This window comes from Lissotriton vulgaris, chromosome 3_1 (assembly GCF_964263255.1).
Source record: "Lissotriton vulgaris chromosome 3_1, aLisVul1.2, whole genome shotgun sequence".
NCBI classification, from domain to species: Eukaryota; Metazoa; Chordata; class Amphibia; order Caudata; family Salamandridae; genus Lissotriton; species Lissotriton vulgaris.
The window spans coordinates 1,279,277,085-1,279,296,028 of NC_141689.1; positions in this window are offsets into that span (position 1 = coordinate 1,279,277,085).

Sequence of the window (18,944 nt, forward strand, 5' to 3'; positions counted from 1 at the left end):
CATGGTGGTTTGCTGACAAATTTGATTGGTTTCCCACTAGTTGATAGTCACTTTTTAACAGGTGTATACATTCATCAAATTAACATTAGCTAGAGTATAGTCGACTTGCCAGTCTCAGGTGTCCTATCTGAGCACTATATTCACTGTGTCCCTTAAATAAGATGGGAGTTTCCTCATTAGTGATTGAAGTTGTGAATCGATATATTTCCCAACTTTGGAGCACATGAAATGTATTACATTCCAGGGATTATTTGCCTTCCTTTAAGAGAGATATATTTTTAAGTATCATTGGGAGTAGCCTGACCATGGGAGTAGCCATGACACTACAGGGTGACAAAAGACCTATTTCTAAATTTCTATATAATTCAGTTTGAGTTCTATTGGTTGGGTTCTAGGAAAGTTTCTCCTATCGGGTAGTGGGTGAGAACTGGAGATTGGAATCTAAGATATAATTAGGGCGCCCGGTTTTCCGTTTAAACGGAATTTTACATATAAATACAGACAGAAAACATTTTTTCCTTTGTCTGTATTTATATGTAAAAACGGCAAAATACTAGTAAATTTTGCCAGGTGGCCGTGCTTCAGCCTAGAGTTGCCACACGCCTGGTCCTTTTGTTGCTGCCCTAGCCTTTGTTTTGAATTCGGCATGTATTTCTATGGCCTCAGGGGACAGATTAATGGCGCGCAACGCCCATGGGCTCAAAGAGCTTCAGACACCCCTGCCCGCCCCCCCTCGTGTGTGTCAGCCCGGCACAGACAGCTTCACTGGCACACACACAGCGGCACCCGAGTACCTCACAGGTCTTTAAACGACCATTTATATGCTAACGAGGCTTGGTTGTGTGTTCTTACCCCTTCTTAGCGTCCGTGCAGCTCTGCTCTGCATACTGCTTGGAGAATCAGCCCCCTCCCCCCCGAAATGTTTCATAGCCCCCACCCGAAATTTGGCTATAGTTGTGCCTCTGTGGTGTCAGGTAGTATGTGTCCCGTGCTGCTTAGATTTGAAAGCTAGCACAGTGCTTCTCGGCAGGACGCAGTGCTGTACTGAGTATCATTCCTTCTCAGTAGCAGACGCCTCTGCATCTGATGACGAGGTTGCACATCGTAGAAGAAAAGTACTCCAAGGATCAGATGCATCGTCTTCAGAGAGCAATAATGAGTCACTATCATGGCATGCTTGTATTTTATGTTTACTTCAGTACTGGCTGACCTGACAAAAGGAGAGGTGATGATCCTTGACTTCCCGGAAGTCCAAAAGCATAAATGAAAAAGATGAAGCTAAAGGAGCTTGAAAGCCGGCTGCAGGAAGTGGGTTTGAGCTGACAAATATTGACCTGGTTCAGTTGGATGTATGCTGTTTACGGACTGATAAAATGTTAAATGTGGTTGATACAGAGTCACTATCACAGCTAAGTGAAACCGAAAAGGATGAAATAGACGAACTTGCAGAACTGCTTGATACAAAACTAGTTCATTAGAGATAAAAAAAGCATGTTCTCAACCTGTAAAGCACAAGGTTTTGAAGCAATCGCATAGGCAAAAGATTGCTCCCCAAAATAAATTACGTAAAACAAAAACGTAAAATTGAAAAAGTTGGAAAGAGAAATTAAGAGCTGAGATAAAAAGCATTCAAAGTGGTGAGGAAACTATTTCCTCTGAAACTGCTGATGAGCCACTACCAGAATTTGACTTTAGTTCATTTAAACCTATGGGCTTTGAAATGTCTTTCTTAAAGTTCCTAGAAGAGTCTGCTGTGAGGGAAAAGAAGAAAGCCAAGCGGGATTGCACAGGACGTAAGACAGATTTGCGTTTGAATCTACTTAAATCTAGTCAGGAAGCTGCCAGCGAGAAGGATGGTAGTGGAGAGGCTGCTAGTGAGGAGAAAGGTAGCGAGGCATTTGCTAGAAGAAAGACTTCTCTTTTAGACTGCCACATGTACCCAATTACTGACTGTGAAAACCTTATACAATTTCCCAGTCCTTCCCAACTTCAGTGTATCGGAACTGTACTGTTTGTTTTAGATTAGAGACTTAACAATTGCATTGAACTGGCATTCAATCAGCTTCAGGAAATGAGACCTACTGTTGTTCTTAAAAAGGTTGACATGCGTTGCGATGATGAAATATTAACAAGTGAACAAAGTTGTTACATTGAGAGAAATTTCCATATAGCTAACTAAGGTGCTAAACATTGCATACATTTTTTGATTTTGACTAGGAAGCCATCAAACATGCTAGTACTTGAGGCTTTATTTTGTTGGAGTGATTTAATCAGGCAAAGTAATCATGACCCTAGTCATGTAAAGTTTTATTTATTTTATCCCTATGGGACGTGAGGGACATAATCATAGTTTGAGTTTTGTGAAAAAATTGATAACATCCTCAAAATATTTCTATCAATGGATTGTCCTTTCTGCAAACTAAATCTTTGTGCATTGTCTGTGATTGGTATATTTCACCAGGTCACTACTCATGTATAACAATACTCTATTTGTAGATACATTTTTGCTGGCAATATCAATATTCTGGGTCTGCAACAGCTAGTCCTAGATCCAACTCTTTGTAGTTGGACGCACATTTAACCCCATGTCTGCCTTTGGCCTGGTCGTTTGTGGTGTCCCTTTTGCATTGTGATCGGTGTGTGTTGAGTTCGTTGCCATTTAGTTTGTTGTTCACTCAGCTCTTGTGTCCGTGTACAAGCAGTTGTACATGTGTTTTTGGGGACTGAAATAAATGTGGAAAAATACTAGCTGTAGCGTCGTCTTTTGCTTGTAGCAAAAATAAATGCAGATAAATACAGAAAAAATGCCCCAAAAATAAATATGGATAAATACAGACGGAAATGGCAAAAAAATAAATACCATAAAACCGGGAGCCCTAGATATAATCTTTGGGATGCAGCATTACAATGTTACCTCTTTGTCTGGTTCTTATATTGTTATGTTTGGGATTCTGTTAAGATGTTTTATTTCCTCCACGTGGTTAGGGTCCAAGTTAGTTGGTAGATTTTTTTCCTTCCTTAGATATTTTGAGTGTACCTCTTCCATTGTTTTAAAGGCAGCATTATAGAACGAATCATTGGAATTTCCTGGAGGTAACTGGGGTGAAAAAATTGACTAAGATTTGTATTGGCTGCACGGCAGATAAAAAGATGTCTTTCCCAAGATCCATGGCTGTGGTCATAATATTCACTGCATTCTTCACAGTGTTCATGTTGTTCATGACTGAATCTGATAGTGTGGAGAGCATGTGGATTTCTTCTAGTTCAGACGTGGTGAATTCAGTGATGATAGGCTGATACGCTGTAGACAGTGGGTTGGGGCAGTTTATGGTCAAAGAAAGCCTGAAGCTTCAGTTTGTGTACAAATGTATGTCGCCAATTTCAATTATATACCAAATCTCTGTAGGTTGGTGGGCAGATAGACACAGCTAATTTTGAGTTAGGCGCCTTGACGCCCACTGGGCATAGTAGCGCGTTTACAAATCATATTTCATTCATTCATTCATTCAAAAGATGCGGTGAGGCTTGGTCCACAATATGCTGATTATCCTGAATGCCAGACTGCTTCTGCATGCCTTTTCAGATGCATTGTAGGGGAGGCGGGAAGCAATTCTCAGCCCTTTCCAGCATCAGCTATCATAATTGCAACAAAAGTCTGCCTTGCATCCCTGTGCAGGTTGGGGCTGTGTACCATGGAATCAGACCATTACCTTCTAGTGGAGTGGTGGAACCCAACCTGAATGAAATGCAAAGAGTGCTACAGTTTATTTGTGCACTGTCACTCACAAAGCAACGCTGCGATGAACCTACTAAACATAGGGAGGTGTGTGAAGAGCTTAGTACATTGCAAGTACCGTGCATGCAAGGCACAGCACTAGAATTATCATGTTTTTAAAACATTTGTGGAAAAGCCAATTTGCATTCACAGTAACTACCGTACTGAGTAAGAATTCTCACAAGTGTTGGATACCTGGGCCGAGCCTGAAGATAGAACTGATGAGCTAGGCCGACAGCAACCAATCCAAGACTACCTGTACCTAACCACAACCAATGGTTACTGACAGTGAGCTGTTAACTTTATTGGGAAATTAAAAGGTGCGCCCCAAAGAATGAAATGCACACATTTAAAAGGGTAAAACTAGGTGACAAAGGTGCAGGCATTTGTCCATACAATTCAACGGAGCGCAGAGGCTGAAAGCCACAGCATATGTTTCCCACAATCTGCCCTCATACAGCAGAGGACAGCTTTGTAGTGACTGGCCAGCAAACTCGGGATGTTTGACTACCTAAACACTTGTTTATTTCTCAAACCTAGAGAAGAGATACCCTGCCACTAGCTAACAAGAATCATGTGGCAAATTATAGCGTCCCATTTAGAGTTTGGAGGGCAGGGTAGTCCCCACAATAGCTATAAATATGGGCTGCGGTAGACCACTAGTGAAGCAGAGCTAATTACCTCTGTTTTCCTTGTGGACCTTGTTTTGCCCCAATCCCTAAATAAGAGAATTGGGGCTGATTACAATGGCATCGAGATAGCCACCGACAGGCTGTCTGCTGCGGTCTCTCCGAAATTTTAATCAAGTTTACCACCTGCCACATTTTGATGGCAGGTGGATGTGTGACAATTGGAAAGACCGACCGCGGCGGATCTGATGGGCTCAAAGAGCCCGTCAGTCCATCAGAGGGGCTCGTAGTCCCGACAATGCTGACGGTGCCTACCAGGCACCGCCGTAGGGATTACGATGTCCCTTACCCGCCAGCCTTTCCATGGTGGGTTACCCGCCATGGAAAAGCTGGCAGAAAGGGATAATAGGGGCCCATACCAAGCCCCTTTCCCCATGGCACAAAGACATGGGACCCGGGGGCCACCTATGATGCCCCCGACAAATCCCTGTGGCCACGTAGTGCAGGTACATGTGTGGGGTCTCTGTTTTGTATTGCTGCGGGTTCTGCAAAGCTCAGCACCCGTTGCAATACAAAACATGGTCAATGTGACCGCCACAGTGGCAGTCCCAATATAAATAACCCTGTGGGACTACAGCTGCCTTGTAGGCGGGCACTCCCAATCCCCGATACGATAGCGAGCAGATTCTAATCCATCCACCATGGTAATCAGCCTCATAGTTCTTTACTTCCCAGGCTTTACAGGCAAGGCATTTAGAAGCATAACAAAATATACTCCTGCATGGGTGTAGCTGTCAATAGTGTAGCAGGTGTGGTGCCAGAGGCAACCCTTTTATACCACAGGAATCAGAGTGTTTGTACAACCATCCTCACGCTTGACACCCACCTAGTTTATACCTGAGGAAACTCGAGGTAGTAACTGTCTTGTGTGCACTAATATACACCTCCACAGAATGGAGAATGTTTTCTAGTTGTAATGGGAAATAAGATGCAAAAACACAGACACCAATTTTCTTCAGAATGTTTAGTACTATTTGAGAACTCACGATTGTCACTACAGCATCACTTCAGATCTTGCTCGATACAGAGAAAAAATGTTATTTTCTCTACTGTACCCTGGAAAATGGAAGCTCATGGTCCCCTTGGCTGTCTCTCTTCAGTGCCCAGCTGATTACTCATTCTTCTCTTCAGGGTGTGCCACAATGCAATACTTGCTTCATGCTCATTGTAAAGCTGGAAAACAATGGCACAGGTCTCAAAGGTCTGAGGGACCCCCTACATCTCATTTGTGACCCGTTCTGAGGTTGGTAAACTAAGATGCCATTAAATATGGCAGCAGTAAGATCTGGTGTTTACAGTACTGAAAAGAGAAATGTTGTATGAAGTGGTATATAGAGAAACATCTAGTAGTATTATAATACATGGGATTCTGTAATTCCTATATAAACGTCTGTCTCTAATTTCTTTATGATCTGCACCTGGTTGATAGCAAGCTGATATGTCAGGTCTGGTGGCTTAGTGGACTAATGTACCCAATTTATGGGCCTGTGTTCGACCTCATGGTCACATGTTTCAAATCCCGGCAGGTCCACTCAGTCTTTCATTTGTCTGAGGTCGATAGAATTAGTGCTATTGAGTTAGGTAACAATGAACGTCTGTTATTCAGTGCCAAGATGCGAATGTGCACTTTTCAAATACACATGTTATTTTTTGTTATGGAGCCTGCGGAGGAGGCAGAGATCTGGGTCATCACCAGAGTATGTATGGGGGTGGCTTCCAAAAGGATAGGCAGGGTTTGCAACAGAAGAAAGAGGGTAGATAAAAAGAAGAAGTTATTTTAAGTCCCCCAAAACAACTCACAAGGGAAAGGGTCCCATTCCCAATCTGGCCACCTGAAGAAAAACGTCCCTGACAAAAGTCTGCATCCAAAAGCTCCAAAGTGCTATACTTGTTTTGAGTATGGACATTACAAGGGGGATCCCAAGTGTTCAGAAGTAGCACAACCACCCACTGGAGGAAAGGGTCCAGAGGTGGAGTGTTTAGTGCTGGGGGAGGATTCGGTCCCAGTTAATGGTGGGGAGAGTTTTATGGGGTTGCCATGGTGTCCATGGGTTCCTAAAACGCATGTGCATCATATACTGCAAATTATTGGCAATGGGCTACCATGAAAAGGCAAGGTGTTGAGGCTCAGGGGCCAGCATGACTGTAGTAAGGAGTCAGCTGGTATCCTCAGAGCAGGTGATTCCCAATACATTCCGTCAGGTGGTGGTGGCTGACAACAGAGAGGGTCACTATCCAGTGGCCCTTGTTCCATTTGAGTGGATAAGAATCAGGTCTTCTGAAAGTTGTAGTGAGCCCTGCCATGCCTGTGGACTGTTTGCATAGTATTGACCTTGATTACACAACCTGGAATGAAGTGGAGCTCAAGGCTCATGCGGAGATTTTGGGGTTACCTGATAGGATCTGTGCAACCACATGGTCCATGACTGCCCAGGATAGGAATCAAAATGGGCTGGAGCCTAGAAATATAGCCCAGATGCCTGCTAACTTTGGGAAAGACAGAGGGTGTGAGAAACTAGTCCGTGAATGTCTTCCAGTGGGGTGAATGGGGCACCTCAGGTTGCTGCATCAGAGCCCACTGTGGAGGGCATTGCACCCTTAGCTGAGCTACCAGAGCTTGCTGGAAGGCTTGTGGAAGGTGAACTCATAAAGAAGGCATCCTGTAGGGCACAGAGGGAGTTCCCAACACTTGAGTGCATGAGGCAACAGGCCTAAGCAGTGGGTGATTCCTCTGAAAATCATCACAATTACTGGGAAGACTACCTCCTTTACTGCGAGGCTCCTGTGCATGGGACATCAAGGGATTTGGTGGACCCTCCAATGCTACAGGGCCTACCCACTGGAGCCATAATATTAACTTTCCCTGGCAGGACACATGGGCCAAGTCAAGACCTGTGCAAGGCCTGTTTCCCACTTTTATTGGCCTAGGATCAAGACTTCCTGAAATGCGTTCTTATAGGACTTTTTTGACCTGCCCGGCCAGCGGGGAGGCGGGTTAGAGGCTGCAAGCACCCCTTAGACAAGTCAAGAGCAGTGAATGCTCTTTCTCCTACCTGGCCACCAAGACTTTGAATAGCCTCCTCCTCCAGACCTTACCATCCATGCAAGAGTTTGGAAAGGATCTGAAGACCTGGCTATACAGTTAATTATACCTAGCAGCAGTAACCCCCAGTTCCTGGATACCATTGTGAGTGACAAGAAGTTCTATTCAAATCCCCCTTGATTGATTAAATGATGAATTCCTTGCCTATCGTTGGGACACCCTGCGAGATGTGGGTATCTACATTATTAAGCCTATTGACACCCAGACTGCTTCAGGCAACAGGTTTATACTGATTTTGGGGATCATGCCGCTAGCTACCCAGAAGCCATACCTCAGAGGACCATCACTACACTTGCAGTGGCTAAGGCCCTCACAGGGATTTTTACCTGAGTGGGTTTCCCCAAGGAGGTGATGTCTGACAAGGGCACCAACTTCATGTCTGCTTATATGCAGTCATTGTGGCAGGAGTGTTGGGTACCCTACAGGTCGTCCATTCCATACTATCCCCAAACCAGTGGGCTTGTTTAGAGATTCAACAAGACCCTGAAGGGCATGATTAAAGGCCTGCCTGAGGCTGAGAGACGTAAGTGGGATGTCCTCTTGCCATGCCTTCTCTTTGCTTACATTGAGGTACTGCAGAAGGGAGTGTATTTCAGCCTCTTTAAGCTTCTGTATGGACACACTGTCAGAGAATCTCTGAGTTTCATTAAAGAAGGGTGGGAGCAAGGTCCCAGGAAGATTCCCTGGATGTAGTGAGCTACATGCAAGCCTTCAGAAGCCGAATGGGTAAGTTGTGAAATCAAGCTTCAGACAATTTAGAAACCAGTCACGAAGTGATGAAGCAGAGATAAAACCAAAATTCTACCAATGTGGAATTGCAACCTGGACAGAAAGTGGGGATTATGGAACCTGTGAGGCACACAGCCCACCAAAATCTCTGGCCTGGGCCCTATGAGGTGATTGAAAGGAAGGGTAAGGTCACCTACCTGGTGGACCTCAAAACCCCTAGTTACCCCCAAAAGGTGCTCTATGTCAATAGCCTCAAACCCCAATTGGAGAGGTACGAGCTCACCATGCTGTTGGTAGCAGATGGAGAAGAAGAGAGTGAACCTCCCCCTGACCTCTTGGCTTCCAAAGAGAAAGATGGATCTGTGAAGGGAGCAATCCTTTTTTTCCAGTCTGACTCCTGAACAGCAGAGAGACTGCCACCAAGTGCTGGGGCAGTACTCCTCTTTGATTTCCCTCACCTCTGGGACTACCCACCTATATGGACAAAGGAGGCAACCTTCTTGTTAAATGAGTCTCACAGGTCATCTAACAATGTGAGGACAAGCATTAAGGAAGAGGTTTCCAAAATTCTGGAAGGAGGGTGATAGAACCTCTGGTCCAGTCATGGGATACTTTGCTGTATTTGATGGAACATGGTACCAAAAGCTGCTCTGCTGGGCACCACACCAAAACTCAGGTTCTATATGCATTACCAGTGGCTCAATTGATTCAGTCGTCAAAACTGATACTCATCCCATCTCCCAGGCTGATGAGCTGATTGAGCAGTTAGGGGCTGCCCAGTATTTAGGTACCTTTGATATTAAATCAGGGTACTGGAAGATCACCCTAACAGGAAGCAAAGGAGAGCTCAGCCTTCTCCACACCAGAGGATCACTATCAGTTTAGAGTGGCGCCGTTTTGACTCACAAATGCCCCAGCCACTTTCCAGGGGTTGGTGGACCAAGTCTTTAATGGTATGGAGCCCTTCAGTGCTGGCTTTCTGGATGATATAGCTGCCTTCAGTAGCAGCTGGAATGATTACCTTTTCACCTTGAGGAAGTGCTTCAGGCTCTACCACATGGCAGGCCTGATTACCAGGACCAGTAAGTGCCAGATCAGGTCAGGGGCCTGTGGTGTACTTGGGAAACTTGGTGGGTAGGGGTAAGTTGCAGCCCCTCAGGCCAAGATAAAGACTATCCTAACAGACCCCTGAATTCTCCAAGGAGTTTATTGTGCCAACAAATGCCTCAGAGGATGGCATAGGGGCAGTACTATCACAACTTAATAAGGTAGTACTATGTTAACTTGTAGCCTTCATATCCAGGAGGTTTCCTCCCGAGGGAACAAATATGGGGTGGTAAAGAAAGAGACACTTTTGTTGTGGTGTGGGCACTTAAGGATCTGAGACCATACCTGTGTGGTTCTCACTTCCTGATTCATACTGACCACATGCCCCTCAGGTGCAAACCTCGGACCCACCTCTAGAGCCCCCAGTGGTGCCAACAGACCTAACGGCGGTGCAGTGGGCTGAGCAGAGCTCAGTAATTGGTCTGCCTTCAGTCCAAATACCATCGTCTAGACCCACGGAAATAGAGCTAATGACCACTTCTGCGACTATTTGAATCATCGCCAGCAGTGAAACAGCCCTCTAGCAGGATCCGTAGAAAGCAAAAAAGGAAAGGAAGAAATCGACTACTAACGGACGCAAGATTAAACCCATTTGAAATACAATCGAATTCTTCTAATTTATCAGCCACTGACGGCAGGACACCAAATTATAACGACCAATCGCTTCCCACGTGCAAGGTCGCTGAAAATTTTTCATCAGAGCCCCCACCACATTGCGTGAAATTGACAGCTACCGTTACTAAGAAACCCGTACCAAAAAAAAACTCCAACAGAAACTTTTACAATTCAAACCAACTCAAATAGTACATAATGCTCATAATGCTGAACTAACTCCATCCGTAAGTGTTCCAACAATAGGAAGAGATAAAAATGCTATGGCTATCAATGCGGAGTCAACTCAGCAATCTGTACGCAAGTTGAACACCAAAACCTGGGAACCAAGGATAGACCGCGACCAAAACAAACAACCAAATTACTTGGATATGGTAACCCGAAGTCACTCCCCTCAACCAACTCAACAGGGCTACGAGAGACCTCAAACCACTCACCAACACCAGAGCATGTGAATAGCCCAACATCAAATTTATTCATCCCTGAATACACATCTCGAGGTAGGGATGATATACTAAATAGGAGTAATATACTAAGACTCCTATGCTCACTGACCAACCTAGCAACCATTAGCTCCAAAGACCTTATGCAAATAGCGTTTCAGCCAAATACTGAGCCTCATCGCCCAGACATAACAAAAGCAACATGGCACTCACAAGAAATAGCACACAAAATTATGGAAGAAGGAGCAACATTCCAGCAATGGGGGATCGAACTGAGGCTCGAACAGCGACCACGCTATCCGACACCTCTCCTACCATCGACAAGACTGTCGATTCAAAAAATCACTAACTCCATACTCATGGGAGCAAGTAGTTCGCCGAAGTTGTTGCCACTAGACATAAAAAGTTCTCGGCCTGGTCAAAACCAAGCTGAAGGCAGCCATCTCTCGCCAAAAACCATCCATAACTGGAAGTTAATACAACGTACAATCATCACAATGACTGTCGATAATTGACAAAAAAGGGAAGAATTCACCACCCATTCAGGCAAGCCAAGGGAACTCAGAATCTGCTCCAGGAACATCAACGGCTTAGCTAGTAAAAGCAACAATCCCGAATGTCTTCAATACCTGAGTGCCTTTGACCTTCTATTGCTCCAAGAAACTTGGGAAGAAAAAGCATTCGAGCTCCAAGGGTTCATTTCGTGCTGTATTCCGGCAAACAAAAACGCCATCTTTGGGTGAGGGTCAGGAGACTTAATGTTCTTCGCCTCAATACCTACAATAGGCAAATTTGAGACAATGGATTTTCACATAACTCCCCCAAGTGCCATACAGGTGGTAAAGATCATGTTTCAGTTAAAAAAGCAGGCTAAGGGAGTAATTATAATTAACACATACATCCATCCCAAGCAGAAACAAAAAGAGGTGGAAGACTTGGCAAAAACGCTGGAAAAAATTAGGGAAGCAAGGCAGTTCGACTCATTCATCTTGGCTGGCGACTTCAACATGCAACTCATTAACAAAGAGGAAGACAATAACCTCATACAAGATCTGAATGCAGCATGGGGTGTACCAACACAAGGCCCAACAAAAAATCAGAAATCAACAAAGCACTCAAAAACGTATTACGATCTTTGGAGCAACTTAACTTAAGGTCCTTAAACTGTCGCTACGTTGAGGATGATCCACCAGTAGCCACCTTCCACTCCAACAAACAATCTTCTCATCTCGATTACATGTTTATATCTCTTAACATGTTTTGCTGGGTAACAACTTTTAGAATAGGGACGAGCGACCTCAGTGACCACTTGCCTCTAGAAGCCAAATTAAGATCTAACTGTCAACTGGTAACAGCACCATTTACAGGCCCACGACACAGAAGTCAGCTCCAACTTAAAGCGGCTTCGGTGCAATGTCGGCAATATTGACTCCGTAAGCTGCAAAGCGAACACCCTCTTCAATGAAATTGCCAACTCTCAACCAAGGTGTCGGATGTTTGGCAAAACTTTATTCATGCCATCAGAGAGAAAATGGAAGAAATTATGCCTAAAAACTCACGTCGAGGGAAGGGAAATTCACATAAACCAACCTTAGAAATGAAAACACAAAAACGACTAATAAATCAAAAACTGAGGCAATTGCGGAAGGATCAGACAAACCAGTCCCTACAAAGTGATCTACGGGCAGCAAAAAGCCAACTCAAACGGTTGAAATGGGAAAAGCAGAAATTAAGAAATGAAGATCTGTGGGTAAAACTTCTCTACGAAGGGAAACAGAAAAACTGCTCCAAGTTTTGGCACATGGTCAAAAGACTACAGAACCCTGATCATTTAGGTCAAAACACAAATATTTCAGAGGAGGTATGGACAAAATACCTATTGACGCATTTCAATAATGACGACACCACGGAGGATGCCATTATAAACAATCCTTGTTCAAAACCCATAAGGTCAAAATCAAAAGGAAATTCGAATAACACGGGCATAGAAGCCCAGGGAAAGAGTGCCCACGGAGTCACTAACACACTAATATTTAATAAATCCAACACGGATGAAGATCCTGCAAAGGCTATCGAGCCAGGCCCATCGTATGATATCTTGCCGGTAGACATCAAACGGAAAATATCGAAGGGGCGACCCACTGGGGCACCGGGGCCGAATGGCATTCCACCGATACTGTATAAATCATATGTGGAGTTCTGGAGCGAATCACTGGCACCAATATTTAATATTATAAAACACACTCAGACTCTCCCAGAGTCTTGGCACGGGTCATTCATCAGCCCGATTTATAAACGCGGTAGCAATAAGCATCCCAGCAGCTACCGGCTCATTGCCCTACTGTATGTGGAGGCCAAATACTTCGCTGGAGTCATCCTGGAGGAACTAACTTCATGGGCATCCGAAAACTTAATTATCCCAATAAATCAAACGGGTTTCTCCAAAGGCCCAGAGATCACAACCAACATCATGGCATTGTCCTTGCTGATGGGAGCTGCAAAAGAGATTAAGTCATCTTTATACCTCTCGTTCATCGATTATACTGCAGCATTCAATCATGTGGACTGCAGCAAACTATGGCAGAAACTGGACCATTGGGGAATACCGAAACGCCTCCTAGATGTGCTAATTATGCTCCATTCAGAAACCTGGATCAAAATTAAACTTGGGGCAGGTACACACCTTTCGAATGCCATCAGGACAACATAAGGGCAAAATCAGGGGTGCGTATTAGCACCACTACTATTTAATCTTTTCCTTGCCGAACTACCTGGGGTCCTCGATAAATGCAATAACCACGTACCCAAATTGGGGAAAATCGTCCTTTCCAACCTTTTATTTGCGGACGACCTGGTGCTGATAAGTCGGACACCAATGGGCCTCCAACACCTCTTGAACGCAACTCACACTTTTTCAGCAAAAAACTCCCTCCAAATTAACTTTAGCAAATCAAAGGTCATGGCCATGAGCCACAGGGAAAAAAGGAATCTCTGTTGGCATTTGAATGGAGAACAGCTTGATCAGGTGACGTCTTATAAATACCTGGGAGTTATTCTGGACTCCAAAAACATGTATAGGGTGCAACTAGACTCCTTACTAGGGAAGGTGACGATGATTTACCTGGCATTAAAACCATTAATGGCCAAACTACCTGATATCACCTTTAAACCGCTCCTTGAAATTTTGCGTGCAAAACTACAGCCCACTCTCACATACGGCAGTGAATCGCTCCATTGGAAGGATGCCGTATTATTGGATACAGTCATAGCCAACACATACAGGAGTATTTTCAATCTCCCAAAATACGTCTCTCCAACCCAAATTTGACTACAGTTCGGCATCCTCTAACAAACCCTAGAAAGGCGGAGCGTGTGCATAGCCAGCTGGCACAAGATCCGTATAGCAGAGACAGGCTCCCTAAGTTCCAACGTACGGGAAGAGCTACTTCGGCAACGCAAATCCTCCCCCAGAGATTACCTATTTGAATCTATCCAAGTACTTGGCCTGACCGACACCTGGGAAACATCAATAGATCTTTTGTCCCTACAAAAAATCGCCATAACATTGTCTCGTATTGTCTCAGTGATCGAAGACAAGCAGGATCTAGCAAACAGGGCCCACGGCTGGATAACGTTGGGTGACTATGGAAAAATACAACCGCAAGCATACCTCAACATCGGTATGAAAAGGAAACTCAAAGAAAATCTGCTAAAACTATGCCTAGGTGTGATCCCCATACTCCCTCACCTCCCACCCTGGGAAAGAAACAACTCTTTGCAGCAGTGTCGCCTGTGTAAAACCCCCAAGGAGGACATTGTCTATGTGATTTGGAGGCAAAACCTTTTACTACCATTCTTTAAACTACATGCCATTCGGTCCTGCAGGCAGGCAGTCAAATTGTGCTTTAACACCTATAACACTAAATTGAACTCTCTGGTCGTGAGGTTCTTTGATTCGGCAAAGAAAAGACTATACAGTGCTTGACGAACATTACACGGCCCGAGGACTAGCACCAACTGATCTCAATTAATTCTTCACTTTTAACTTAATTTAATCTTATACGCCTAAGTACACACGTCTTTTAATATGTATATATTGGTGTTTTTACAATTTTGTAAAGGTTTTTATTAACCATGTACAAACAATAAACGTATTACCTTACCTTACCCTCAGGTGGCTCATCCAAATGAGGGGTGAGAGACTAAAATAGTTGAGGAGGTCCATTTCCCTACAGGGTGTGGACATGAGGGGTTGACTACTTCAATGCTGATGGTCTATTGGCTTTTTCTGCATTAGTGATAAGAACTCTCTAAAGGTCAGGTAACTCTCCCCACGTTCAGCTTGAGGGGGACAAGTGTTAAACCTGTCAGCCTTAGCATGGTCTACCCCCAAAATATGTGCCTGCTTACCTCTTCTTTTTGCTGATTCTTTTTGAGGGCCTTAGGACTCTGAGCACTTTACCACTGATGACCAGTGGAAGAGTTGATGTGCTTCTCCCCTAAACATGGTTACATTGCTGTATACACAATTGGCACATTTAATTTACTTGTAAGTCCCTTGTAAAGTGTTACACCATATACCAAGGGACAGTAAATTAAATGCTACTAGTGGGCCTGTAGTACTGATAAATCCATTCACACAAGTAGCTTTTTAAACATGTCTCAGGCTTGCCACTGCAGAGTGTGTGGAGTTTTACTGCCACTTTGACTTGGCTTTTAAAACCCTTTTCCAAGCCTTAAACTTCCCTTTTAGTATACATAAGTTACCCTAAGGTAGGCCCTAGGTAGCCCATAGGGCAGGCTGATGTGTAAGTAAAAGGCAGGACATTTAATTTTCAGTTTTGCATGTGGTGAAAAAACCCTAAATTCATTATTCACTACGGTGAGGCGTACTCCTCTCATAGTTTAACATTGGGAATTCCTTAATACACTTACAAGCAGTAATTCATGATTAGAAAGGAGTGGCTGTGTCATTTTTAATATATTTAAAATGGTAAAGATAAATCCTCTTCACTGGTAATTTTGGACGTGATCAAGACCATTTAGGTCTAAATGCGTTGGTTGTGCTTTTTGGTGATGGTGACGACAGGAGCGCCACAACGCATTATGCTGAGCAAGGACTGGCACAGTCCAGCTCAGCATATTTTTAATTCCTGGACCCCCATCCTTTTCATGGCAGAGCCCTGCCATGAAAACAGTGACAGTGCAGGAACACAGGGGTCCTGCAGGGCTCCTTTGTCCCCCTGAAATGGGAATACATTCCGGGGGAGACAACATTTGCCCCCTGACTTTATTCCCACCAGTTCCAGCACGGCATGGGCGTCACCGTGCAGAATGTTTTGGCCATTCCCATTGCGGTACCTGTTTTAAAGGCACCACCATGGTAAAGGCCAAATAACCGCCGAGCTAATTACGAGTTGTACTTTTACAACTTGTAATATGTCTGGCGGTCAATGCGCAGGTTTGGCGTTGCAGAGCCGGCGTTGAACCGGCATGGTTGGTCAAACTCGTAATCGGGCCAATACTTCTCAGTCATAATTACCTTTGAAAAATGTGATTATTTACTGTATGCTTTATGTAATATGAACCAAATGTACTGAAGAATATATATTAGTTTAAGTTGAATTGTGCACACAAATATTAAATGTACACCATTGAATGTAATGGTTAACTTGACTTTACATTTGAGGCCTGTATTTCAGTATGCTGTATTTCATAAATTACTGTATTCCAGTTTCTGCTAACGTGGTTTTCTTTTTTTTTCTTTTCCTCATTCGCCACCAATCTCACTTCAAATACACACTCAAGTAGTCCGTACCCATACTCAACGAGCTGAGAGGCGTAAGCGTAGAAAGATGGAGAGACCTGCCTACCGGTACACGGACTTGCTTGTGTTCTAATGAAGACACCATTGAGATAACTCAGTTAATAGGCTCCAGGAGCTAGATGACCTTTGTCTTAAAACTTCCAGTCCTAGACTGAAAGTATCCAACATGGTCCATTGAGTATTGAGGCAGCATAATCATAGGACCCAAAAAAAAGGGGGGAAAGACCCCCTAATCAATCAATTCCGGGTCCCATCTTGATTTCAATATGTTCCAAAATGTTCTCTTCTTTTTGCTGCCAGATCTCATTAAATCTAACTTGGAAAAAGCCAAGACTGAAGACTGACAGTCTAAAAAGGAAGGAGGGATAGGGTCTGTCCATTTTATACAAATTTGTCTCCTGGCTAGGAGAATGGCATAAAAAAGTAGCGATCTTGCAGGACCGCTGACATTATCCTTCAAGCCAAAGATGATGAAAGGTAAGTCGATAGAAACAGGGCTTCCTAATGTATCTGACAAAAAATGTCCAATACTATCCCAGAAGGAGGCCAGAGCAGGACACTCTTTAAACATATAGATGTCGGAGGCCGAAGCCAATCCACATTTCTTACAACATATAGGCAACTCTTTATTATTTTTTGAGTGTCTCAGTGGGGTGAAATAAGGCCTGTGAATAGCGAACAATTGGCTCCATTTTAACCATGCCGGTTTTGCAATTTCTTATAAGATTTTAAACAAACACTGCCATGATGTATCACAGTCTTGAGCAGGTAAAGAACTTCCCCACAGTTCCTCAGCAAGTTTAAAGTCTCCGTCCACTTCCTCCAATATACCCTGCTACCAGAAGGAGACCTTCTCCTTCCCTTGGGGTCTAGTCACAAGCTGATGTTCCAGGTGATTACCTCCCACTAACAAGCTTCCATGAGTTGTTTGTAGGTGTGACTGGACCCAACTGGCCAGATGGAGAAATTTAAATTTGGAGAGACCAACCCCAACCCATTCCCTAAGTTATTACCATGTAACTATGGTGCCATCTGAGATCAGATCCCCCCAAACTACAAGACCAGCTTCCCTCAAAGGGGTTGCCAATCTTTCCCTTAAACATTCTGAGCCACCGGGGAATCCCATAAGGGAGCCAAACTAGCGAAGTATCCAAGAGTGACTAACCTTCTCAATTTTACCCATGTTTTACAAAGACCCTGCAAAACCTTAAGCCTATTTATTTTGGATCCCCAAATTTGAACAGACAACCCTCCACCGATAAGTGTGTACCCTGAAGCATAGCTAAAAACATCCCTCCTGCCAGTATTAACTGTCATTTTCAGAAGCATGCGTGCATGGGAGAGTTGGAAGGCCCAAGCATATAGCTGGATATCTGGTAAAGCAAGACCTCCCTTCTCCCTCCTGCGTCTTAACTTTTTTCAAGCTATCCTGGAGAGTTTGTATCCCCCAACAAACAAGTTTATATCCCTCTGAATTGTATCAATTTGTGATTTCTCAAAATGGAGGGGAATAGTATTGAAATAAAAGGTAATTTTCTGGAGTCTTGACATTTTAACTAAGTTGACTCTGCCAATAACAGAAAGAGGGAGCGAAGCCCAAGATGTCATTAACTTCACACACTCTTTTGCCACCGTGGTCAAATTAGTTTCAACTATCTTAGTTATGTCATGCAGGATATTTACCCCCAAGTATCTCATTCTAGGGCATATCTGCTGCCGATAATGATGTGCCTCCTGATTCTAGTCCATGACCTCTGTCTTTGCGACATTGATTTTATAACCTGGCACTAGTCCAAACTCCTGATCTCGGCTGATAACTGCTGGAAATGCTGTGTCTAAATTGGTTGTGAAGAATAAAATATTGTCAGCTTATACGGCTACCTTCCTCTCTCACTCTGCATATTTGAAAGACTGGATATTAGGGACCTTCTTGAGCCGTTGAGCAAATGGCTCGATATATAAATCAAAAAGGAGAGGGGAGAGTGGGCAGCCCTGTCTAGTCCCGCTGGATATGTTAAAAGGGCCGGTGACATTGCCATTTAGAAGAAGTCTATCCGTTGGTATTCGGTAAATAGACTGTATTGTACGGTGAAATTTCTCGCCAAGATAAACATTTTCCAAGACCTCCAACAGGTATATCCAATTAACCCTGTCGAAGGCCTTGGTAGCATTCAAGGTCATAGCTGCTTAGGGGATAGAGTGTGTAGAGGCCAGATCAATCGCTCCAATTAAGTCATATGTACGGTGCGAAAGATGGCGACCCTTAACGAAACCCTTCTGGTCTGAATGCAAGAGATCTCCTGTCCCTATACCCAATCTTGCTGCCAATATAGAGGTGAAAATGTTATAGTCAGCATTCAGGAGAGATATGGGTCTATAAGACACGCAATTAGATGCTGCATTCCCTGGTTTCAGAATCTAGACTATGGTGGCATCGTTCCATGAATCTGGCGGATTCATGGAACGATTTAGAGGATTTAGAGGTTCGTCATAATGGGAACGACCTGGTCACTTATTGCTCTGTAGATCTCGCTGGAAGCCCATCCGGACTCGCAACCTTTCCATTCTTGCCGTGCGAGATAGCATCCTTAACCTCAGCAGAGGAAAAGGCCCTGTCTAGATGTTGCTGATGTTCTAAATTGAGGGAGAAAAGAGGGAT